The following is a 26042-nucleotide window of genomic DNA, read 5'->3' on the forward strand; positions in this document are numbered from 1 at the left end:
AGAGACCAAACCCAGGTCTCCCACATTGCAGGTGGATTCTTTACCAGTTGAGCCACAAGGGAAGCCCAAGAATACTGGAGTGGGTAGCCTATCCCTTCTCCAGAAGATCTTCCCAACCCAGGAATTGAACCAGGGTCTCCTGTATTGCAGGCAGATTCTTTACCAACTGAGCTATCAGGGAAAACAGCCATACTTCAATTTAAAAGACACACAAAACAAAAGACTTCTCATTACTTATAGTCAAAAATAGTCTTATACCAGAACTTCCCTGGTGGTCCAGTGGTTAAGAATTTGCCTTCCAATGCAGGGAATGCAGGTTCTATCCCTGGTCAGGGAACTAAGTTCTGGAATCCACGTGGCATTACTAGAGAGTACAACAAGGATCCTGTGGGCTACAACTAAGATCTGATGCAGCCAAATGAATAAATATATTTTTTAAAAAGTCATTAGCTGCTAAAATAGATTACATATGTTGCTTTAAAAAATAGTCTTATATCAGTAATTAATATGTCTGGTATAGTGTAATGATAAAAACCCCACACTTTTGTGGGGTGCACTTCCTGCACCTGAGGGAGGCTGTCTGACTCCTCCAGGAGGAAAGTGGTGAAGAGAGAGGGCTAAGGAGGCAGAAAGCTGGCTGCAGGTGGGCAGAGCTTCCTTTGGCCGCGGAGGTGACACTCTCTCATCGGTGCTTTCATGCATTTGTCAGAACCACCCTCACCACCAGCACCCTACTGGGCCTCTCACCTCTCACCACTCATTTCCTTGGCATGGGCAAGTTCATTTTGCTTCTGACTGCTTGCCTGAGATTCTTTTGCCTAGGCTGTGAACTTCCGGAGGCAAACCTCCGGCTTCTTTCTGCTGAGGTCTCTTTGCTCTTCCAAGCAGTCCTCTTGATCAAAGTCAAGCCCACACTGTCTCACTATCTCAGACTTGTCTTCCGTGGGTGTAAATCACTTCCCCTACCAGAGTCCCTACCCTGTGTTCAGGCCACTTTTGCCAACGCTGGCCCTTTAGATTTCTCAGGCATGAGCCAGACAACGGTCCATGGCGTTCCCCAAATTGCAGGCATCACACCTCAAGCTCTCAGTCCCTCTCATCAGGCTCCAGGTGAGAGAAGAGCCTTCTTCGCCCTCCCGCTAGTGGCTGCACAGGAGGGCCGCTTAGGACACTTACAACTCCTTCCATAGAAATCCTTCTTCAGCAGCTTCCGCCTCAACCCTTTTATACCTTCAAGGTGAGCGAGAGGTTAAGGAACACTCCTTCTAAGCCTTATTTGGTGGCTCTGCACCTCGTCTGGAATGTGAGAGTGCTTGGCAACTATCATCTGGGGCCACTGTCAAAGTGGAAATAAAATAATAGCTCACATTTAGCATCCTGTTACCCGATGTTTTTTCACTGGCTTTCCAATTACCCCATGAGGTTTTCTTTAAAAAGTTGTTTTGTTGTTCAATCTCTCCATCGTGTCCAACACTTTGTGACCCCATGGACTGCAGCTTCCCTGACCTTCACTAGCTCCTGGAGTTTGCCCAGACTCATATCCATTGAGACAACGATGCCATCCAATCACCTCATCCTCTGTCGCCCGTTCTCCTCTTGCCCTCAATCTTTCCCAGCATCAGGGTCTTTTCCAGTGAGTCATGTCTTCCTATCAGGTGGCCAAAATAGATGTTGGTAAAGATCAAATACCATTTCAATGAACTTTGTATGGTGGTGTTTTTCACCAAAGATGGCCTGAATAATCAGCGGCTGGATAAGGCTTGGCAATGATTTTGTTAGAGAGAGATTATTACTATAACGAGATTCGCTGCAATTGAACCAGCAGCAGGATTCCCAGAATCCTGGGAGTGTTATTTATGAGTTGTGCTTCTCAAGTCTGTTTTGCCAACTGAATAAAGAAAATGATCTGAATCTTAAGCAACAATAAATTGGCTGGTGAGAGAAAGGAAATGAGAATAGAGAATTTTTTTTCCCCCTAAATGTTCTGTAGTGGCTTCAGTTAGATAACAAGTTCTCTTATATCTGAAAAGCTACCACCCCGACTCAGATGCAGGATGCCTGGGCTGTGAGTCGGGTCAGTGGACCTGGCAGAGCCCCATGGGGTCAGAATCACGGTACCGCACGGTGGTCCTGGGATATGAGCCTGTTCCTGAGTACCAGTCACCATCTTACCAGGTTTATGCTGGCCTCTCATTTCTGGGTCTTAAGTTCTGTTTGCTCTGTCGTCAACAGATTGTGTTAGAATACAGGAACAGGCTACCCTGGTGGTACAGTGGATATGACTCTGCCTACCGACGCAGGGGACACGGGTTCAATCCCTGGTCTGGGAAGATTCCACATGCTGCAGGCAACGAACGCCTGTGTGCCATAACTACTGAGCCCTCAGACTGCAGCTCCTGAAGTCCATGAGCTTAGAGCCTGTGTTCTGCAATAGAAGCCACCACAACGAGAAGCCTGTGTGAGGCAACACAGTAGCTCCCGCTCACTGCAACTAGAAAAAGCACGCTCGTAGCAACAAAGACCCAATGCAACCAAAAATACATAAATAAAACTAAAATTAATTAATTAACAACTAAAGAAACTTAAAAAAAAGAATACAGGTTGGATTTTTTTTTCCTAGCTGCACTGGGTCTTTGTGGTGACATGTGGGCTTCTCTTGTGGGGAGCATGGGGTTAATTACCATGAGGCAACATGGGATCTTGGTTCCCCAACCAGAGATCAAACTCACGTCTCCTGCATTGGAAGGCAGATTCTTAACCACTGGACCACCAGGGAAGTCCCAAGTATGAACCTTTAAATACATTTTTAAAAAAGAGAACCAGCTCCAGGATAGCTTTTTAGTCTTACACCCATAGATGATTTAATATTATCTAGATTATATTGAATACTTTGTGGATGAATTTTTCACAGGTGGGATATCAAGACCAATAAAAGAAAGATCAAAGCATAGATAAACTTCTATTTTATTTGTCTTCGGTTCTCTTGAAGCTTCACTAGAACTCTCGTGACATTAATGGAATCTGCTTATAACAACCAACTCTCCTTCATAGCCAGCATCTTAACATAATATTTCAGCTGTCAATATCCCAGTCTGGAAGGTAATTTATTCCACCCTTTGAGTTAACATTTGGATGGACGCTTTACGGATGAAACTGGCAATGATTTAGTGCTGCTGACAAATGGCGCTGAGCCTGATGCCACAAATTCAAGTTTGTTTCTTAAGCACAAGTGGGCCTGGCTTTAAGTGAAAATGAAAATGATCAAATAACTTTAGCGTAGTGTAAGGGTTCTCAATCCTTCCATAAAGACAAAGAAAAGTCAGGACATTTTACAAATAGGGAACCCTTCAAAGAAAGGCAATAACTTAGTCTTGGGCATGTCAGAATCGCCTTTGGCTCTTTTTAAAAAACCTAGCCTTGCTGAGTTTGCTCTTCTCTGCTCAACATTCCCCACCCCCAGGTTCAGACTTAGTGGGGTCTGGGGTAGATCGAGGTGTTTCTATTTTTTAAAGCTCCCACTGGTGAAAAATGGGCAGAGACTCACCCCTACAACATGCAGCAGAGGATTTCAAGTTTTTGGTTTGGCTGTTTTACCCAGAGGTTTTAACCTTAAAGGAAGGGAAACAGAAGAGACCAGAGTCCTGGCCTCAAGAAGCTCATAGTCTAGTAGCCAGGAGAAAACAGCAAAAACAAATCAATGCACAGATAATAGTGTATTGTGGGGGAATAGTATATCGTGGGGGAAGGAACAGTTCTGGAAGGTTGAATTGGAGGATTTGAACCACGTGCTTTGAGAGGCAGCGGAGAAGAGGCAGGTGTGGCAGGGAGCCCCCCGGGAGACCGTCCCCACCCCCCCCCCCCGCCCCCGCCCCGCAAAAGAACGGAGGTCAGCCCAAGGCAGGTTAATAAAGGGGGTTCTCTTGTGGGAGCACCGTAAGGATGCCTTTGGAAGAGAAGTTAACCCGTGAGCGCGTGATGAAAATAATTGATCCACGCCGCTGCCAGAGGTCACTGACATAGTGCCCCTGATAGGCTGCGATCCCGGGTGGGGAAAGCTACTCAAATGCCGATGAAGACAGTTTTAAAAGAGTCGAGCCTCTGGGAGGAAGACAGCAAGCTGTCGCTGGGAGGGCGCCCTTGGAGTGCCGCTCTTCGCCAGGGTCAGAAGTTGGCCCTGTGTTTGTTCTTCCCGATGAAAGAAAACCGCGGGAGAGCGCCGAGCGGCGGCGAACTGCATTCAGCCGGTGGGCACGAAAATGAATTTTAGCTGCTCTGTGCAAAAGCTCTAGGTGTGCGGACCGAAGGGAGCCGGCCAGAAGGTTACAACAGGTCCGGAATAAATAGCCGCCAGGCGGAGGATCCCAGATTCCGTCCTTCCTTTTGTTGGGCGAGCGGCGAGCGCCAGGCGATCGCGTCCACAAAGGCGAAAGAAGCGGTCCCACCGGCGCCGCTCGGCTCCAGCCCCGGGTAACCACGCGGGGCCCCGCGGGGTGGTGGGAGCCGGAGACCCGGGGTGGGGAGAGCGGGGGGTGAGGTGGGGGGAATCTCCCCGGGTGGCCTGGCAGCCGGGACCCCAGAATAAGTCGGGGGCGGGCCGCGGCGTGGCGCGGCGGGCGGGCGGGCAGATCCCACCCCTTCCTGAAGGAAGCGCCCTCCTCGCCGCGACTGCTGCTGCCGCCGCCGCAGGTCACGGCCCCGCCAGGCGACCGCGGCCCCGCCGCACCGGGAGCAGGTAGGCGCGGCGCCCCCTCCTCCGCGCGGGGCCGCCGGGCAGCCCGGGGTCATCGGGCTCGGCTCCGCGTCCAGCCCCGAGGCGGAGACCCCGGGGGCGGCGGGCGCCGCAGAGGGGCTCGGGCGGCGGGGTCCTCCCGGCCGCGGGGCCCTGCTCGGCTGAGCCCCCTCCCCGGAGCGCCTTGGGCGCGAGGCCGCCCCCCGATCCCCCGCGGGCGCACGCCCCGAGCGAGGCGCGGTGCCGCGGGCGCTCCCGGTCCCCGCCGCCGCCGCCGCCGCAGTGCCGTCCGCCGGGCCCCGGCGCCGCCCGCCGGCTGCGGCTCGGGTCCGGTTCCTTTGACAGGTGTCCCCGCCCGCCGCCCCATCGGGGGCCCGGGCCTTCGGTGGTGGTCGGGGGCAGGCGGGGGGGAAGCGACCCCAAGTTCGGCCTCCCGGGTCTCCGCGCCGCGCGCCGTTCTCCACTTTGCCGTCCGCCGCGGCGGGCTGGCGCGGGGAGCCGGGCAGGGACTCTAAGTTGCGTTGCCCTGTGCGCAGCCCTCCACTCGAAAACCAACAGCCTCGCCGTCCTTCCCCGGTGCTCCATGCGGAAGAGATGGGATTTTCGGTTTCTCCGGCGAGACGCCGGTGAGTGGGTGACGACCGAGGCTGTCTGATCCTTCGCTGCAATAAAAGAGTGATTAGCTGTGGATTATGGAGAGAGCCGTTGTGGAACGATTCTCTCCTCCTTAAACGAATCCAACGGAGAGCCAGAGGGTTATTTTCCCATTCTGAATCCATATTCCCTTTTTCTACTCATCCCTCTCCTCCGTGCACCCCGACCTCCACAGCACTTTATTATATCCCCGACACTTCCCTGATTTTTTTTTTTTTTAAGTCAGGTTTTTTTCCCAGCCAGACTGTCTTTCCCTGACGAGCCAGGACTGTGACTACAAATATGAGAACACAGCCCAGTCTGGATGGAAACCCTTCTCCTGGAGTGAGACGGTTCCCACTTCCTGTGGGAGACCAGGAGAGGTCCTGTTAGGCAACCAAATATACTAAAAATATATTTTTTTAAGTTCTTGGATCAATTACAATAACACAGCCTAAACGGTAATATTAATTTCGGCTTCTCCGTTTCTGTGCTTGAATCAAAGGCAGGTTTTTTAACTCCATCCTGGGCTGCAGTTCATCAAAAGGATAGGCAAATGTGAATGTGTAAACTCCATGGCAACAGTTAATACGTTGACCTACTTAAAGTTTTTAAGGAAAAATTGTTAGTTTTTTTTAATCATAAAAAATATGACATTTGCAGATCAAAGTATTTTACAATTTCAGCTCTCGTGCATTAAATCCCAAACTTTTTCTTCCATGTGTCCCAGAAACACCATGTTTCTAAGATTAACTATAGCTACTGTCTCTTAATAGCTAGAAATGTGAGTTTAATCTTCAAGGCATAAGCATAAGAATTTTAATGGTGGTTTTTATTTATACAGTATTTAATAAATATTTTGCAAACTCCCCAAGTTGGAAGTTCATAAACTGGACATGGTAAATAAAAGGATGAAGTTTTGCTAACAATAATGACAGTTGGTAGATGTTATGACATTGAACAAACATATTAAAATATTTGGGAAACGCATGTTTATTATAACCTGCCATTTAGCTGAAGGCAATTTGTTTGGATTATTTAAATTGAAGTGTCTTTATAGCAGTTGCTTAACTCATATATTTCTCATCAAATGCCTTTCCCCAGTTGCTTTGTGGGGGAGATAGGTTACTCTGTGGAGTAATTTTTTTTTTGGCATGAACATAGTAATGCCTTATGTTTAGGCTTTGTTTTAGAACTACCAGTGGTCATGCTTATGATGACCTTGCAGGGTTTTCTTGTACTCACTTTATCTGCTTGTGATCATCAAGAGTGATGGCACTTGCCTTGACACTCCTGTGGGTCTTTCTTCTTTGTTTTGCCTGTGATCTAGGCATACCTGTGCAGTACGGTGGCCAGAATAGCAGGGCAGCCTGGAGACATGAAGGACGAAAAGCTAGCTGGCCTCTGCAATCCTAGCCATTTGGTTTCAGCGTAATCTGGCCGCTTGGGATCAGTTCAGTAACTGACTAAGCAAGACAGACAGTGACAAGATAATGCATGACCTCTGTTTTCCCCTTCAGGAGAAGAATCTACAACATTCAGAACCCATGCTAGAGTGCTGAGTAGGTGCTGTGAAGCTCAAATGATATATGAGCTAAAGTTCTCAACATGTGATGCAAAAACCAAGTGTTACAGAATCTGAGTCTAAATTCATGAAAAGGCTAGAAACAGACCCGTGTGTGTAATAAATATTTTCTTTATCCTAAGGGCATCCCTACTTGTTTTAACTATAAACTTTTATTCTCAGAGCTAATGGTGCCATGTATCTTTATGGTTTTATTTTTTCCTTCATAATTTGCTCTTAGCACTAGCTCATAAATTAGTAGAACTTTAACAAGTTATTATTATCACCAAATATCATTTCCTGGCATGTATGAATTTTGAAAGATAACTTGTGGAAATGGAAAATCTTAATGCAAAGAGATATTTGGCCAATTGGAATGATACTTTGAAATAATAATGAAATCTTTGGCAGTAACCTTCACATTCAACCCCACAGTATTTTAAGTCATGCCAGCTCCGTTAGGTAGCATTTGGAACTCTTTATGAAGGGAGAAATGGATAATTTTCTTTTTAACATCTGTGAATGGGCTTTCTCTAGATCAGTGCTGTCCAATAAAACTTCCCACAATGATGGAAATGTTCTACAGTCTGCCCAGCTTGGTAGCCAAGAGCCCCATGTCGCTATTGAATCCTTGAAATGTCTCTAGTATAACTGAAGAACTGAATGTTAAAATTTATTTCATTTAAATTAATTTAAATAGCCACACGGGGCTTGTGGCTACCATACTGGACCCTGCAGCTTTAAATTGTACCCCACCCCCATTTCCTGCAGAGATAGTACTTAGTGGCAATTACCCTTAATTAGAAGAAAGTAGAGATCAGCCTTAATAGAACCAGGAATTAAGATTTGACTCTAATCCTGTTGTTATGAAAAAATATTCACAGCTACCCTGAAGAACTCTATTCTAAAAGTGGTTTTTCTGTTTTAATTTCCATATGTCTGCTGGCCACAAAAATAAGCATCACTCAGATTTGTTTAGATGCTTGTCCCCATGTGTCTGTGTTCTTAAACTTGTTTTATTATTTGCTTATTTACCCATTATGGAATCATTCATTCTTAGAGTCAGTTTCTATACTTTTCAGTATTTCAAGGGGAGGGTTAAATAGTTTTATTGATTGATTTAGTTTTGGCTGCGCTGTGTCTTCAATGCTTTGCGCTGACTTTTCTCTAGTTGTGGCGAGTAGGGGGTTCCTCTTGTGGTGTGTGGGCTTCTCTTGCTGGGGAGCACGAGCTCTAGGCACGTGGCCTTCAGTAGCTGCCATACTGAGGCTTGGTCCTTGTGGCCCACGGGCCTAATTGCTTTGAAGCACGTGGAATCTTCGAACCCCCATCCCCTGCATTGTCAGATGAACTACCATCCACTGCACTGTCAGGAAGGCCAAGGGGAGGGGGATTTAGAGAGGCAGAAAGTCGTTGCCTCACCCAGCCTAGGTACCTGGAATATCTCTCCCCAGGCCAGAGCTCGGGGTCCTGGGTGCTCCCCTTCTCTGGAAGGGACTCTCCTTCAATCAGTTATCTAAAAATGTGACATAAATGTTCATGCATAGAGATGGCGAATCCACCTGCCATTCAGGAGACGTGGATTTGATCCCTGGATCAGGAAGATCTCCTGGAGGAGGGCATGGCAACCCACTCCAGTATTCTTGCCTGGAGAATCCCAAGGACAGAGGAGCCTGGCAGGCTACAGTCCAGGGGGTCCCAGAGTCAGAAGAGACAGTGTGACTAAGAATGCACAAAATATAAAATAAATTAACCCCCAGTTTGTCCCTGCCCTTAAGGTCTTAACACTATAGGATAAGATTTCCCAAATTAGTGTCCATTCCACAAGAGGATAGAGATGCTCGAGTAAATTTAGGAACTGTTCCATATAATCCGCCCCTTTTTTTGAGATTTTCAATGCACTACCTCATGTTAAGTTTCTAAGATGAGATGCATATACTTATTTATTTTTTTTATTGTTGAGGTTTTTCAAAAAATTTTTCATACAGCACTTACTATAGTATTTTTCAAACCACATATTCTGAGTCAGAAAATCAATTTAACAGGTTTGTATCAGCATTTAAAAAAATATATATATATGCATATATATATATATTTGGGTACGTCAGGCCTTGGGCTTCCCTGGTGACTTAGCTGGTAAAGAATCTGTCTGCAATTCAGGAGACCTGGGTTCGATCCCTGGGTTCAGAAGATCCCCTGGAGAAGGGAATGGCTATCCACGCCAGTATTCTGGCCTGGAGAATTCCATGAACTGTATGGTCTATGGGGTTGCAGAGTCGGACATGCCTGAATGACTTTCAATTCACTTCACTTCCCATCACGTCCTAGTTTCGGGATACAGGATCGTCCCTGGTGGCTCAAAGGCTCTAGAGGACACAGGCTCAGTAGTTGCTGCGTTCAGGCTTAGTTGCTTAGTTGCTTAGTGGTATGTGGGATCTTAGTTCCCTGACCAGGAGTCGAAGTCACATCCCCTATGTTGGAAGGCAGATTCTTAATGACTCAGCTGCCAGGGAATGAGATGGGATATATATCTTAGAATAGGAATTATCACTGTGCATCCCTCTTAGTGGGAGTTACTAGGGTTTGATGACGTGTTTGGTTCCCTCATGTATGTAAGTGCAAGGCCGTGAGACAATGGAGAGTGGTGGTCAAAAGACCCCGGGGCTCCAATTCTGACCGTCTGTGCAATAAGCACTATGTAAACCTACTCATTGTTCATTTGTTTGTTTATTTTTGGCTGCACTGGGTCTTCGTTACTGCCAGCGGGCTTTCTCCAGTCGTGGCTAGCAGGACCTACTCTTGGTTATGGTGCATGGTCTTCTCATTGCAGTAGCTTCTCCTGTTGCGGACCACGGGCTCTTAAGCGTGGTCTCAGTAGTTGTGATGCCCAGGCTTAGTTGCTGCTTGTCATGTGGAAGCTTCCACCATCAGGGATCGAACCCCTGTTCCCTGCATTGCAAGCTGGACTCTTAACCACTGGACCCCCGGGGAATCCCTATGCATTTGATTATTAGGTAAATGTATGTATGTATCCTGGATCGTGATGTGAAATACTGCCTCTGAAACCAGGCTTGAGCCTCACTTTGGGAAACACGCATCTGAGACAGGACTCCATGCGGAACGCTGGACCTGGATGTCTGGTGACAGAGTCCATAAAGTTCAACTCTTTTGGCTCGCATGTTGTGATGCAGTAGGGATACACAGATGGACGTCTGCAGACCGGTGAGGCTCCAACATTGTCCAGCATTGCACAAGTGCGGAAACGAGCTGACGACAGTTGTTTTCTGCGTAAGACGAGGCCTGATGAGTGAGAGGGGGTCGTTGTGCATTGTAGCTGAAGGAGACCTCACTGCTGCCAGCCTGTGGCCTCTAAGGTTTAATGCTCTTTAATGGACAGGCAGTCTGGGGCCCAAAGAAACCCAGATGTTCCAGAAGCTAGGAACTCAGTCATCTTTCCCTCCTGATCACTTCCTCCCTTCTACACACTGCTTTGTAGCAAATAGTCACAAGAGGTCTAAATATGTCCCTCCCATACACTTTTTACTTGATTCTAAATTATTTCTTTTTCAAAATCACTTTCTGCCTGGAAGTGCTTCATGACCTATTTTTCAACATAATAAAAGGAGAACAATGTTGCTTTAAGAATTTCATATAAAAGGAGATGTCCTAAAACTGAGGCTAGGAATCTCCTTGTACCCTTCCTCAGCTCCAGAACAATCTGAAAAGTAAAACTAATTTCGCTTTTGAAGTAGAGTTCTGTTTTTCTTAAAGGTCAAACTAAATATGAGCAATCACTTGTTCATAGACTTTGTCAGGTCGAATAGAAAAGGCAACAGCTTGTCATCATGGTTACTTTTCTTCTTTAAAAACTACAGAGGCTGTGTCAAACATCCTAAAAACCCATAAGATATGCAGATTTTGTTCAGGGCTTCAGAACTATCCATCTCCGAGGATAGTGATACAGGCTTTATCTTAGGAATGCAAAGAAATGAGATGACGTGTCTTTGACAAGACATTGAAAGTCATGTAATATTTTTAGGCTAACGTAGACAAAGCTGAAGAAGTAATTGTGATTAACTATGGCAGTAGCAGAAATTAGCCTGTAGTTTAAATGGTGTTATTTAACTCTGAAGTAATTATAATGAATTATAATGGCTTTCAACTAAATGTAAACATAAATGTCTCCAAAAATAGCATAGACTTAGTAGTCATCAAGCATTTCATGTATTAACAAAGTAGATGTCTTCCTGGTTTTTTTACACTTACAGTGATTTAACTGCCAAAGAAATATTTTAAATGGTAATAACTGGAAGTTTTGAAACATAAATTAAAACTGTACATAGCTAAAATGACTATTGTATTTTTTTAAACTGGGCTGGTTAATAAAATAGTCTTCAAATGATTTTTCATTCTATTGACTCATGAGTGAAAGGTGTTAATTAAGAGGTTTTGATACCATGGTAAAGCAAACCAAATAGAAATATGATTTTTTTTTTTTTTTAGTGAACTTGGAGTGTTTGTGAATTATACTTAGAATTATGAAATGTAATTGTTCTGGAATTTCAATGGAAATCTATCTCCTAAAATAAGTTCTACTTTTCACCAAAATTTAAAGTATATTTACATAGAAACAATAGTATCTAAATTATGCCAACTGTTGTAACAGGAATATTAGCTTATGGATGACAGTTTTTCTTCTTTGTGGTATTATGCTCCCACATAGCCTAGACTTCAAAATTATGTCATTTTGAAAAGTTTGCCGGTCTTGTCAATGACAGCACAGTGTTTACAAGAATCATATTTATCTCCCTGCAAATCATATTTGCAGCTAATAAAATTGTTGTTGAGAAAGCTGATTATTTTTTCTGTGACATTTTGATTGGTGTTTTTCCACTTTAATTTGAGCTTATATGTGGCATAAAAATTGATTCTATGAAAAGGAGTGGGTTACCACTTGTATACTAAAATTTTGATTGTATGAATAAGAAAAATATCAAATAAACAACCTAATCTACAATCTAAAAGAATTAGAAAAAGAAGAACAAACACAATTTTGATTGTATATGTATGCATGTAAAAGTAAAGACAACAACTTTCCAGTAAACTGATTTGGGGAAAGAATACCACTGTGATCAAATAATGGCACTCTATGTGTGTGTGGTTTTTTTTTTTAAGATCAGGCCACGTGAGTGTTCATTCACTGAGCCATAAATTTTGGCAATTCAGAAATGGTATTCTTTCTTAGTTATTGGGCATTTTTTGTGAAATGCTTAGAATGGTCCCTCGCCTAGAGTACCATTTTTTTTTCACTATTACTTCCCCCTTATTCATAACGTAGGTTTTTTAACTAATGTCATCACATGGAAAATTAAAGAGGATTGTTCTGGATGATAACTGCTCCCCTCTTGAGCATCTAATAGCTAGAAAAACCCTTTGAAAGTCACATAATTTATTTCTTAGAGTCTTGGCATGACCACAGTCATCACAGAGAGATGATGTGTAGATTTTGCATGTGTGCGTGCTCAGTTGCTCAGCGATTCTGACTCTTTGTGACCCTATGGACTGTAGCCCGCCAGGCTTCTCTGTCCTTGGGATTCTCCAGGCAAGAATACTGGAGTGGATTGCCAAGCCCTTCTCTAGAGGATCTTCCTGACACAGGGATGGAACCCGCATCTCTTATGTCTCCTGCTTTGGCAGGCGGGTTCTTTACCACTGAGCCACCAGGGAAGCCCTTGTATAGACTCTATTCTACTTTTAATCTATGAATATTTTACATTAGTTCTTGACATACTGTTTATCCAGGCTGACTTAAGAGGACTCTGACATAGAAGCCAGGCTCGCTTCCATTCCGTATGACTCTTGATTTGCTTGCTTGTTGCTTATTTACCTTCTTTTTCCAATTAAATCATTGTGTGTAGAAATTACTATGCAACTTTTTTTTTGTATCCCACTGGGCTGTCTGTCAAAACAAAAATTTTGTTTGTATCCCACTGAGAACAGGAGTTAGCAAATTGCACTATTTTGAAAATAGCCACACCCATTGGTTATGAATTACCTGTGACTATTTCTGCACTCCCTCTCCAGAGTTGAGTAGCAATTGAAACAGAATCCATCTGGCCCGTAAAGCTGAAAATCTCTACTCTTTGGCCCTTTATAGAAAAGACTTGTTCATTTGATACTCTTCCTATGGGATTCTGGAAGAAAATATGAAAAAAAAATAGCTTATTACAAATTATATATACCGAATTACTTTCTGTAGGGGAAAGTTTCACAGCTGCAGGACTAAATGAATGACATCTCTCTTCCCTCTTCCTGTTTCACTGTCAATGGCTGCGAAAGGTGTTATCAGCATACACTTAGATGTCAAGTTGACCTATGTAACCTTAAATAAGCTACTTAATCCTTTTAAACTCATTCTTTCCTCATGTACAAAGTGGGCATAAGTATGGTACCTGCTGTTGGGAGACAGCTCTTGCGTCCCATGCGTTTCGACAGGACTTACAAAGAGAGGCACCGACTGCCCTTTCAGTCTAGGTTGCCTTTACAAGGATGTTTGTGTAGTAAACTGTCTTGGATGATTGAGATACTGTTGCCCTCAGAAGTGCAGAACAGGCTTGCTAATATTCAATATAATGGATTTGAGTTCTTGCAGCTCAGAGTTCCTCTCCAGTAAAGCTACTCACTGCATATGCAGGTGTTATGGCCCTCTTTGGATGCCCTGGGAGTTGGAGCTGGGGAACTAGTGCAAGGAAATGCTGATGCTTTGGCTACCGCTACTGCTGTGGATGCTAAAGTCCTTTGTCTCCACCCTGGGAGTCTTGTGTCTTCTGTTAACCTCTGCAAGTAAAATCTCAGTTCTTTCACGGTTCTTGGACAACTGTTCTATGGAGTTATTATGCGAATTGAACAAGGCAATGAATATAGAACATTTAACAGTGCCTGGCATATACTAAGTGCCCAGTAAATGTTAGCTATTACTATCCAGCTGGCTATTAACTCTGCAGTGTGAAATTCAATCCCAGTTTTGTGTGGACCGCTTATGTCTTAAGGTAGTAGTTTTCCAAACTACTGGCCAGCAGAGCTATGAGAACAGTTAAGTAGGTTTATTTTTTTTAATAAAACAGAAAATAGAAAATAATAGAATAATAAAGTATCCAAGTCCAAAATATGTAGTAAGGATAAATATTGATTTGTAAAACTTCTAATTTGTTATATATGTATATAACTGTATACAAGATTATAATGTAAAATATGTATTTTTTGCTGTCAGTTGCAGTCAAAAAAGTTGGAAAACCATTGCTGCCCTAATACATAGGTGGAACTGTCCAGAAAAACTTTTGTTCAAAAGAGCATAGAACTCCTTTCTTTGTTCTTATTCTTGGAAAGGGGTGGACTTCCCTGGTGGTCCAGTGATTAATCCTCCACACTTCCACTGCAGGAGCCATGGGCTTCATCCCTAGTCAGGGAACTAAGTTCCCACAGGCCATGTAGTGTGGCCAAAAAAAGAAAAAAGAAAAGAAAATAGGTAAAGGGCCATTGTCACTCATCTGAGAAGGAATGACCAGAGATTCAGTGTGGTCACCCTCTGCATATTGTGTGGCTCATTTTGCCCATGATTAGCAGAAGATGAATATAACCACATAGATTATTTTCTGAAGAAAGGAATATTTTTGTATCAGCATTTACCAGCAGAACTTTCTACGATAATGGAAATGTTCTGTTTCTGAACTATCCAGTACAGCAGCCACTAGCTATTGAGCACTTGAATGTGCAGTTGAGGAGCTGGACTTTTAATTAGAGCAATTTCAAATTTGTATTAATTTAAATTTAAGTAGTCACATGTGGTTATTGGACAGCCTAGTTTTAGTTTGAACACCCAACGGTGGCCTTCTCCAACACAGCTAACTGTATAAAATTGGCTTTAACGTGTTAAGTCCTAAGGTGCAGCACCGTCCCCTTGGGTTATTCAAAAGACCATGGCTGGTCTGGGCAGACATTGGGGTGAAGAAGTGCTTGATGAACTGCTACCTTGGACAGCGCCACAAGCCAGGGGCAAATGGCACTCAGCCAGAGGGTAATGGTTCTCAACTCTGGCTGTGCAGTAGAATCATCTGAAAATCTGTAAAAATGCAGACTGCACCCCAGATCAGTTAAAGCAGAGATTTTTACAAGGCTCACTGGGTGTTCTATCACACTCTTTCACTTGGGAAGCATCACAGATGAGCAAGGCAACCCATAGTATCACAGGGATGCCCAGAATCAGGTAGAGAGGGGAACAGACGCATGAAAGACAGTGGAACTCAATCTTACCTTAAACAGAAAGACTCCAGCTTACGTTTAGTGTTGGAAGTTGAGCTGTTTTCCCACCTGGATGCCCTGGCAACAAGGGCCCTCTTGTTCAGTGGTGTCAAAGTATGAATTTGTGTGTGGCCAAGCTGAACTTCAAAGGAGGAAAAGTACAGGCTTTTATTGACCAAGTCACATGTCCCGTGCTTTCCATTTGTATATTTGGCCTTCGTGTATGGAGTTCCTACTAAGTGTATGAGATTTGCTATCCTTGCTCAGTCTAGTGGGGGAGACCAACAGGTAAACAGTTATCAGACAGGAGGGTAAGCACAGTAATAGAAGAATTATAGGGTGCCTTGAGAGCACCCAAGAGGAGACATCAGGGAGGGCTCCCTGGAGGAGGTGACACCAAGCTGAGTCTTGGAGGATCAGAAGTAGTCACAAGAAGAGGAGGAGATGGAAAAAAAAAGAGCAGATAGAGTTTGGGAGCAGAGCTTGGCCAACATTTTTTGTCCCTTTAGGACTGAAGACCATAAGATTGCTTCCTTCTGGCAGACACCCTACCTGCTATTTTAGCAAACCTCATGGGACATCCTTATCCTAACTGGCCTTTATCATTTATTTGTTTACTCATTCATGCATTCACTCAACAAGTGTGACTTATGGAGGCATTACTGTGTGCAGATATGACTTAAGTGCTGGTGATAATGCAGTGAACAAAGCAGACAGCATGCCTGCCCTCAAGGAGCTTTATATGCTAATGGAGCAAGCTAACCAGAAATAAACAAGGAAATGATATAGTATATGGCTGTTGTGCTAGAAAGAAAAAATAAAACATGGTGAGGAACTTGGAGATTCTGGAGACTGTGCTCTGAGAACCAGAAGTCACATCACATTTCTCTATGAACTTAGTAGCAGCTTGCTCTCTTATATATAATATAGAACCTATTGCTCAGTCATATCCGACTCTTTGTGACCCCATGGACTGTGTAGACTACCAGGCTCCTCCGTCCATGGGATTTTCCAGAGAAGCGTACCGGAGTGGGTTGCCATTTCCTTCTCCAATATATATGTGTGTATATGTATATATTTGGCTGCACTGGGCCTTAGCTCTGGCATTAGAGATCTTTAGTTCCGGCATGTGGGATCTAGTTCTCAGACCAGGGCTTGAACCCAGGCCCCCTGTTCCACAGCGTCTTAGCCGCTGAACCATCAGGGAAGTCCCTTAGTAACAGTTCTTACCACTTCTCTGAGACTGGATTTGGGTTCCACAGTCATTTCCCCTCCTTTGCTCAAGCCTGGCCTTCCACCTGTGTCCATGACCCCATGTCCTTCTGCAAGACCGTAACCTGTGCCAACACAACCTCTCAAACCCACCTGCCCCCCGACCCGTGCGTCATGTCTTGTATTTTCACTGTCTCGTGGCATCCTCACTTCCAGTCCTCTGTTGACTCCCCTCCCTCCCTCCTTTCCTCTTCTCCCCAGGGTGAGTATAGTTCTCAACCTTTTGGCTGATTGCTCTGTCACCCTCTTCCATGGGTCACTGCATGAAAAGGCTTGTTATCCTCAACTTTGAGGCTAAATGTGGTCAACCACCTTTCACTGTTTCTCACTGCTACTCTCCATCTGGCTTCCAATCACTTTCGTTTGTTGCCTGAAAAACTGAATACCTGGTCTTCCCATACCTCCCTTTCCTGACTCTGGTCATTACCCTTGGGGACAGCACCATCCCAGGTGATCTAAGTGTGAATCTGGCCTCAAAATCACTAGACCTGCTCAGTGAGTCCTCTGAGAACCTCAGCCACTCACTCCCAACCCTCACCCAGATCCTTATCCAGCTGGTAGATTTTCACTTAAGGAATTTTAACCTCAGTGTCTTATTTCTGAACGTAGCGATGTATCCTTCCGACTCTTCTATGCCCTACTTCTCTACCTCTTTATCTTCATTAAGATGTCATCCCTGGACTTCTTCAGTTACCCAGACTTTTCTCTACACGTGCAAATATATTGGTGGTGGTGGTTTAGTCGCTAAGTCATATCTGGCTCTTGCGACCGCATGGACAGTATCCTGCCAGGCTCTCTGTCCATGGAATTCTCTAAGTCAGAATACTGGAGTGGGTTGCCATTTCCTTCTCGAGGGGATCTTCCCAACCCAGGAATCGAACCCAAATATATATATTTGTACTCATCTTCATTTCCTTTCCTCAAGGGATGTGGTCCATTTTGACCCATGTTTAAGGTTGGCCCAATACTTGAACCCTGAATGCCATCTGTTCATGCTGTCTTTGTGGGGTTTTTTTAGTTGTTCTTGTTTCACTTTTGTTTTGTTGTTTTAATAAGCATGGTCTTTTTTAAAAAATTTATTTGGCTGTGCCAGGTCTTAGTTGTGGCACACGGGCTCTTAGTTGAGGCTTATAGGATCTAGTTCCCTGGCCAGGGACAAACCTATGCTCCCTTGCATTGGGAGTGGGGAGCCTTAACCACTGGACCACCAGGGAAGTCCCCTCATGCTTTCTTTGGAACTTTGGCTCTATTAATATTCTTCTCTCTTCTGTGGTCTTGTATCTTTCTTAACCCTTTACTGACTCCTTCCCATCGGCCATCACAGCTCCTTCCTATCAACCAAGACTTTGCAGGTTTCATCCATCTTAAAAAGTAATTCTCCTGGGTTAAATAAATTAAGGTAGATGTCTACGCTGGAATTGAAGGCAGGAGGAGAAGGGAACGACAGAGGGCGAGATGGTTGGATGGCATCACCTATTCAATGGACATGAGTTTGAGTAAGCTCCAGGAGATGGTGAAGGACAGGGAAGCCTGGCATGCTGCAGTCCATGGGGTTGCAGAGTCAGACATGACTGAGTGACTGATCAACAACTATGTTAGAATACTATAGAGTTATCTGAAATATTGATGGTGGCATATATGTGTGTGTGTGTGTGTATCTCATGTGGAAAGGCGATCCCCAAAAAAATGAGTGAAAAAAGTATTAAAATAGCTTTATCAAGTGAATTTCTTTTTCACATTTTATTTATTTTCCTTTTCTGTGGTTAAAAAAAAATACATAACATAAACTTTACCATCTTAACTATTTTTAAGTATACAGTTCAGGGGTGTTAAGTATATTCACATAGGTACAGCCAATCTCCAAAATCTTACCATCTTACAAAACTGAAACTCTACCCCTTAAACAACTGCTCACTTTCCCCCCCTCCTCCCCCAGACAGCCGTCACCTCCATCTACTTACGCCTCTATGAATTTGACTACTCTAGGTACTCCTATAAATGGAGTTGTGTAGCATTTGTCTTTTTCTGATTGGCCTGTTTCACTTAGCACAATGTTGTGATGGTTTATCCATGTTGTAGCATGTCAGAATTTTCCTTTTTTTCTTCTTTAAGATTTTTTGACATGGACCATTTTTTTAAAGTCTTTATTGAATTTGTTACAGTATTGCTTCTGTTTTATGTTTTGTTCTTTTGTCCACAGAAGCCTGTGGAATCTTAGCTCCCTAACCTGGGATCAAACCTGCACCCCCTGCATTGGAAGATGAAGTCTCAACCACTGGACCACTAGGAAAGCCCCAGAACTTTCTTTCTTTTTAAGGCTAAATAATATTTCATTGTATGTATATGTGTGTGTTTTAGTCACTCAGTCGTGTCCAACTCTTTGCAACCTCATGGACTGTAACCCACCAAGCTCTTCTTCCATGGGATTTCCCAGGCAAGAATACTGGAGTGGGTAGCCACTCCCTTCTCCAGGGGGTCTTGCTGACCCAGGGATCAAACCCAGGTTTCCTCAATTGCAGGCAGATCCTTTACTGTCTGAGCCACCAGGGAAATCCACCACACTTTAAATGATTTCACTTTTAAAGAAAAATGTGTTTGTTAGTGTAGGTAAATGTGGGCTTCCCTGGTAGCTCAGCTGGTAAAGAATCCACCTGCAGTGCAGGAGACCCTGGTTTGATCCTGGGTCGGGAAGTTCCCCTGGAGAAGGGATAGGCTACCCACCCCAGTATTCTTGGGCTTCCCTGGTGTCTCAGACCGTAAAGATTCCATCTGCAATGCAGGAGACCTGGGTTCCATCCCTGGGTTGGGAAGATCCTCTGGAGGAGGGCACGGTAACCCACTCCAGTATTCTTGCCTGGAGAATCCCATGAACAGAGGAGCCTGGCGGGCTACAGTCTACGGGGTCACAAAGAGTCGGATGTGACTGAGCGACAGCACAGCATAGGTAAAACAATATATAAACATATTAATACATACATATATGTATAAAAGATTGTACACCAAAATGTTAACAGGCCATCCTTACAGTGGCCCAGGGTAAATGATTCCCCCAAAGTATCTGAAATGTTTAGCCAAAATGACTGATGGCAGGATATTTAATGTTTGAAATGACTGGTTTTTCAGTTCTAGCCTATGGAATTTGGAACCCTTTTCATCTTCTTTTTCCTGCTGTGTACCTTTTAAAGTACTAGCAATGAGCACACGTCCCTGTTGTAAATGCTGAAGGAACATTCAGTGGAGCCACATCAGCTACACTGTAGTAATCCCCGCCGTGGCAGGCACCTGCCTTCCTCCCAGCTTCTCATCCACCACTCATGGCCTGACCCGTTCTGCTCTGAGCACCAGGAACTCGGCTTCCTGCACCCACAGTGGTGGGATGCCCTGCACAGGCCACCACAGCTGCGTGGGAACCCCCTGCATCCTTGGAGACACAGCTCAGGATCATTTCCTCCTCGCCTGTCCTCCCATTGCCCTCAGTACGGGGTCAGCTTCCTCCCTTCAGAGCTCCCTAATCCCTGCACCCATCTGTCACTGCACGTGTTTCCTGATTGTCTGTGGGCCGCCTGGGGGTGGGGATTGCCTACATCTTTGTATCTGCAGCCCTTGGCACGGAGCCTGGGCAACGACGCTGGGCAGCTTGGGGAGCCACTGGTTGTTCAGAGGGGCTGGCTCCTTGGATGCTCAGAAATGAGGCTGAAAGAGTAGGTGGAAGACTCCCCCAAGACCCTTCATGCTACTCTATCCTTCGTGAACAGTGCAGAAGACATAGGAGTTGTGGGTTCAATCCCTGAGTCAGGAAGATCCCCTGGAGAAGAAAGTGGCAACCCATTCCAGTATTCTTGCCTGGGAAATCCCATAAACAGAGGAGGCCGGCGGGCTACAGTCCTTGGATTCAGAAAAGAGTCGGACATGACTTAGTGACTAAACAACAACAAAAATAGATATTAAAATTATTGAAATGCACTGCATTTATGTCTTAATGACATTGGTCACATGGGCTATGCCTGGTCTCCTGTTGTCTTGGGCTCATAGCACACATTTAGTAAATACTTGTTGTTTTTCAGTTGCCCAGTCGTGTCCGACTCTTTACGACACCATGGACTGCAGCACACCAGCCTCCCCATCCCTCACCATCTCCTGAAGTTTGCCCAAGTTCACGTCCATTGCATCAGTGATGCCATCCAGCTATCTCATCCTCTGATGCCCTCTTCTCCTCTGCCCTCAATCTTTCCCAGCAGCAGGAACTTTTCCGATGATTTGGCTGTTTGCATAAGATGACCAAAATAGGGACTTCGGCATCAGTCCTTCCAACAAGTATTCAGGGATGATTTCCCTAAAGATTGACTGGTTTGATCTCCTTGCTGTCCAAGGGACTTTCAGGAGTCTTCTCCAGTATCACAAGGATAAATACTTGTTAACTTCCTTAATAACCCTATTAGCTCCCTGTGATCAAACTTCTCTTCCTTAAATTTGGTTACTTTGAGAGGCTGGGAGGGGATTTATTCAGGGGCTAGGAAGCCATTATTATCACCCTCCAAGTCATATGATCGTGACTAGCTGCCTACACCACATGTGTGATTGATCCCAGCCAGGACCCTTTTGAGAAAAAACAAAGAAGTTAAAAGATCTACTACTGGCATGGCTTGAGTGCAGTGTTTAAACATCCTTTGTGTAAAAGCAGCTAATGAATCCTTGCTGCACTTGTTCCCAGTTACTCCTGGGCCAAGAGGGGCTTAAAGTCTTATTGTGTAATGTTCACTCTGAAAGTTGTAATGGGCCAAGTTTTGTGAAACAGATTTTGCAGGCTGGTGCAGTTAGTCGTTTGGGACAATTCCCTTACATATGAAAGAAAGGTTCTAGGCCTCCTTTAGGGAGCATTAAAAGAGCAGAAGGAAAAATGAAAAATGGTTATAATTACTGTGGAACTGAATCTTTTAGGGTCATCGTTAGCTTTGCAGACCGCAAGAATTTATCTTGATTTTCCTTGAGAAAAGTGGCCCATTGTAAGCGATTCACCCAAAGTATCTGAAATATGTTTAGCCAAAATGTTTGATGACAGGACAATTAATGGTTGAAATGATAGATTTTCCAGCTGTTGAAGTGATTTGTAAATTGGCATAAGTGGTCTGTGCTGTTTGCATCAGAATCACAATAGCTTGATTTAATGTTTCCTTCTTACCAAGCTCAGGCTCTTTTCATAAAAGTTGGGTTAGACTAGATAGTCCTGGTTATGATATTGTTGTTGGGTTTTCTTTTGTTTTTGCCCAGTAGGCCAGCAAAGGAAGTTAACATCATTACCTGGAGTAAGTATTAGACTCAGAGATGTGATGTCAGCATTTAAGCCCTGGCCTGACCACTCTCTAGCTGGCTGTGTGCTCGGATAAGATATTTAATTTATGGAAGCTTAGAGTTTCTGTTGTTCATCAGGAAAACGTGGATTATCTGTCAGTTTTGCTTACTAGACTGTCAGCTTCTTCAGAGTAGGGGTGGTATGGTTCATCCATCATTGGAAACTCAGTGTGTGGTATGAGGCCTGGCGGGTAAGAACTCTATAAATATTTTTCAAACAAACCAGATTCATCTTACTTATTTCATAGGTTGTTTGAAAGAGCAAGTAGGATGAGCAGCAGTAGAGTGTAGTGTTAAGAGCATAGTCCCTGGGCCCCGGTTCTGGCTCCAGGAAGTAGCAGTGACTGTGCTCTGGGCATCTGTGAAAGTGGATGAAGCTACCTACTTCCTAGGGTTGTAGTCAATGTGCCTGAACGCCCTAAGTGTTCTGTACGTACCAGCTGTTGGTATAATATGTGAATGGGCTTTGCAAAGTGTTGCTCACAAAACCGTTGTACTTATCTGCTGAAGTCTTACCAAGTGTTGGACACACTGTGAATTATTGTAAGTATTTTACACTAAAGAAAGTACTGGGTCTTTCTTTACCTTAACTGAATTAGTGGGAATTGTAGAGCAAGGCAGGGCTACTATTGCCATGATGGGACTCATAAGTCTCTAGTTCTTGACTTTTATAATGCACGAGACTTTGATTATTGCTATATGTCAACATTTCTTCATTGTTAAACCATGGATAGGCAATAGAACTAAGAGCCAGAACCCTGAAATCATTGAGGTACATAGTTGGAATTCAGTAGTTATTATGGACAGATCGGTTTGTGGTTTATTTTTGGCTCCTCAATAATTCAGTCTGATTTAAAAAAAAAATAAGTTTACACCAGCCCAGGTTGGATGCATGAGACAAGTGCTTAGGGCTGGCGCACTGGGAAGACCCAGAGGGATGGGATGGAGAGGGAGGCGGGAGAGGGGATCGGGATGGGGAACACATGTAAATCCATGGCTGATTCATGTCAGTGTATGGCAAAAACCACTACAATATTGTAAAGTAATTAGCCCCCAACTAATAAAAATAAATGAAAAAATAAATAAAGAAAATAAATAAATAAGTTTAATGCAGGTGGCTCATTGCATAAAGAATTTCACAGGCACTGAAGCATGGAGCAGTTTTGTGTCTGCACAGCTGCGAACCCTGCGCCTGCCACCGCCCCAGCCCCAGAAAGGTCAGTTCGCCTTTCTGTACTCACATAAAGGTACCACTTATTTGGTAACGTCTTACCAAGTGTTGGGGGCTTCCCAGGTGACTCAGTGGTAAAGAATCCGCCTGCCAGTGCTGAACACACACAGGAGACTCCTGCTTGATCCCTGGGTTGGAAAGATCCCCTGGAGAAGAAATGACAAGCCACTCCAGTATTTTTGCTGTCCACAGGTCATCCCATGGACAGAGGATCCTGGTGGGCTACAGTCCATGGAGTTGCAGAGTCAGACATGACTGAGCATGCGTGCGTGCTTACCAAGTATTGGACACACTTTGAAGTTCTAGTCCTGGCTCTTTCCTTATCTTAACTGGGTTAGTGGTAATTCAGTTCCGTGTGACATTTTCTAAAGCCCACTTAGGGTGTCTTTCACCTGGACCCTTCTAGTGACACCCGTGACCACCTGGATGCAAAGTGTAAATTCAGAGAAGGCCTGACCTTACGTTGCTCTGGCCTGGCACTGCTGCATGCTCTATTTTTCGATTGTTTGCTTGGTAAAAAGTGAGTGAAAGTGCAAATCACTCAGTTGTGTCCAACCCTTTGTGACCCCATGGACTGTAGCCCGCCAGGCTCCTCTTTCCATGGAATTCTCCAGGCAAGAATACTGGAGTGGGTTGCCATTTTCTACTCCAGGGGATCTTCCCAACCCAGGGACTGAATCCAGGTCTCCCACATTGCAGGCGGATTCTCTACCATCTGAGCCACCAGGGAAGGGCTATGTAGAAATATCTGGTCTATTCCCAGGCAGTAGAGATTTTTAAGATGATGTTAAATAATATTGATTTCTTATGTGCAAACACTGCAGCAGTTTCCACTTTGGCTTCTCTGCCTCTTGGCCATTAGAGTCTCCTTCACACAGTGCTGTCTGCCTCATCTCCCCATTATTTCATTCTTGTCAGGTCTCCCCAGGCCAAGAACTCTGTTGAGATAGTATCTTACTGTGGGATGAAATCCAAGCTCCTGGTGTTGCCTTTCAAGGTCATACATAATCTGAGCCCATTTTATCTATCCATGTTTTACTTCCAACTCCTCTCTAATGTAGAATTTTACTTCCCACTCACTGGGGTCTAATCTTGGCTTTCCTGGTGACTCAGATGGTAAAAAATCTGCCTGCAATGTAGGAGACCCAGGTTCCATCCCTGGGTGGGGAAGATCCCCTGGAGAAGGGAATGGCAACCCACTCCATATGCTTGCTTGGAGAATCCCATGGACAGAGGAGCCTCGTGAGCTACAGTCCATGGGGTTGCAAAGAGTCAGACACAACTGAGCAACTAACACTTTTGTTCACTGTCATTTGTGTTCTTACTTTTGTTTTCAAGGTCCCCACACTGAACTGCCCTCCCTGTTCCTTCTATTTACACTTAAATAGCTTTTTAAATCTTTATTTTATTTTTTATTTGGCCATAACACTTGTCATGTGGGGTCTTAGTTCCCTGACTAGGGATCGAACTCATGCCCCCTGCAGTGGAAGTGAGATGTCTTAACCACTGGACCACCAGGAAAGACCTGACTTGTGCCTGTAGCTTTAAGGCCCTCTCCCCACCTTTTCCCTAAACCGTGTCCCCTCCTGAACATTGATTAGCTTCTCCTGTATTTTTGCATTTGATTATATTTAATTTAGAGCTTTCTTAGGTACCATTTTGAAAATTAGTATCTTCTCATTAATGACTCAGACATTAACTTGATAATATTAAAATTTTGTAAGCTCACCAGTTAGGCATTCAGGAAAATTGTACTTGTTTTATATGTAGTATAAGTTTTTTAAAAATGTAACCTTTTCCTCTTGGCAGCTGTAATTCTACCCCACTGCTCATAAATAAAACCCTGGAGTCCAGACCATATGCAGTAAAACAAAATAATATTGTAGAGCAAGGCAGGACTACTATTGGTTTTATGGGACTCATAAGTCTCTAGTTCTTGACTTTTATAATACATGAGATTTTGGCTGTTTCAGTACATCAACATTTCTTCACTATTAAACCATGGATAGGTGACAGAATAAAGAGCCAGAACCCTGAAATCACTTAAATACATAGTAGGAGTTCAATAATTGTTATGGACAGATTGGTTTGTGGTTTATTTTGGGCCCTTCCGTGATTTAGTCTGATCTGTATGTGTCAATTTACCTTTTCATACTAATTTAGTAGATCTGCTAAAATATTAGACTTTTTTTAAACTTAAGATATAATGTGTTGGGAAGATCCGCTGGAGAAGGAAATGGCAGCCTGCTCCAGTGCTCTTGCCTGGGAAATCCCATGGACAGAGGAACCTAGTAGGCTACAGCCCATGGGGTCACAGAGAGTCGGACATGACTGAGTGCCTGAGTGCCATGCACCACCATAATGAAATAAAATTTTATTGCTAGAGTGCAAACATGCTACATACATTGTGAGGATCAACTCCATCTTCCTTCTTCCCTCATTTTTCCTCATTTTTCTTTTCTTTCAATCAATGGGCATCTGAAATGCAGAGAGCGTTGGTCTCGACAGAGCTCTATGAGTAAAACATGGCCTTCCCCTGCTAAGAGATCACAGCCTAGCACTGGAAACATGTGTGAACAAGGTGGTCTAACGATCATGAGATTGGATTAAGCAAGGGTAAATAGTTACATTCGAAAACTGGGTAAATACAGAGATAGAAGACCACACTTAGAAAGTATATAAACATAGTTAATCACACTTACTAATTTTCTAGTATGTGCCAAGCTCTGTGCTAGGTCATAGTTATGTTACTATTAATATATCCTCCCGACAAATATTTGAGTTGGACATATTAATCTACTTTTCAAAAGCAAATAAATTGAAGCATTCTGTGAAAGAGGCAGAGCTGTGATTCAAATATAGCCCAGTCTTTTGCTATACCAGCCTGTCTTTATGCCAGTATAAAAATAATGTTTAATATGTAAATAAAAAGATTTTGTTGGGTACTTCAAAATAACCACAAAGCT

General features: G+C 44.1%; 1 protein-coding gene across 2 annotated transcripts in view; it reads left to right on the forward strand.

Annotated features, from left to right (window-relative positions):
- The first annotated feature begins 4153 nt into the window (after window positions 1-4153).
- TMEM150C (transmembrane protein 150C) overlaps window positions 4154-26042 on the forward strand; it is a 107896-nt gene continuing 86007 nt past the window's right edge. Inside the window, exon 1 of one of the 2 annotated variants that reach the window (XM_065914065.1) lies at window positions 4154-4467. The gene's annotated coding sequence lies outside the window, so the exon portion shown is untranslated. Of the gene's footprint in view, window positions 4468-4603; window positions 4733-26042 lie in introns of those variants that run through there. The other variant, XM_065914064.1, reaches the window with a different exon arrangement.

The sequence above is a fragment of the Muntiacus reevesi genome, chromosome 22 (assembly GCF_963930625.1).
Source record: "Muntiacus reevesi chromosome 22, mMunRee1.1, whole genome shotgun sequence".
NCBI classification, from domain to species: Eukaryota; Metazoa; Chordata; class Mammalia; order Artiodactyla; family Cervidae; genus Muntiacus; species Muntiacus reevesi.